Consider the following 620-nt stretch of genomic DNA (forward strand, 5'->3'; position numbering starts at 1 on the left):
CACACACACCAATCGAGGAACACACGCACAACGCCCTCTGCCCCCTGGCACACACACCTTCCTAATGCCTCACAACTGGTTCCAATCTAAAGGTTCCTGCTTGTCTGGGCCCCACTGGGGCCTGATTGCACGATACTGGATACAAGATCTAGAGAACACAAGACTGCAGGGGGGAGAGAGAGAGGTAGAGAGGGAGAGAGAGGGAGCGAGAGGTAGAAAGAGAGAGAGATCGAGAGCGAGAAAGAGCTAGAGAGAGAGGGGGGGAGAGAGAGAGATAGAGAGCGAGAAAGAGCTAGAGAGAGAGGGGGGGGGGGAGAGAGGTAGAGAGGGAGAGAGATAGAGAGCGAGAAAGAGCTAGAGAGAGAGGTAGAGAGGGAGCGAGAGGTAGAAAGAGAGAGAGATAGAGAGCGAGAAAGAGCTAGAGAGAGAGGGGGTGGGGGGGGGGGGAGAGAGAGAGTCTGTTTTTCCACTGCCTGTTTTCTCTATACCTGTCTATGACACTTGTGTCTACTATTCTGGTGGTTAAAAAACATCTTCTGTTCTGCTCTCGGTCGTTTGTCTTAATAATGTCAGTCAGCTCGGTGTAAGCAATAGCCTTGTTGGTGAATACCTTTAACTTT

The sequence above is a fragment of the Micromesistius poutassou genome, assembly GCF_964030765.1.
Source record: "Micromesistius poutassou genome assembly, contig: SCAFFOLD_1046, whole genome shotgun sequence".
NCBI classification, from domain to species: domain Eukaryota; kingdom Metazoa; phylum Chordata; class Actinopteri; order Gadiformes; family Gadidae; genus Micromesistius; species Micromesistius poutassou.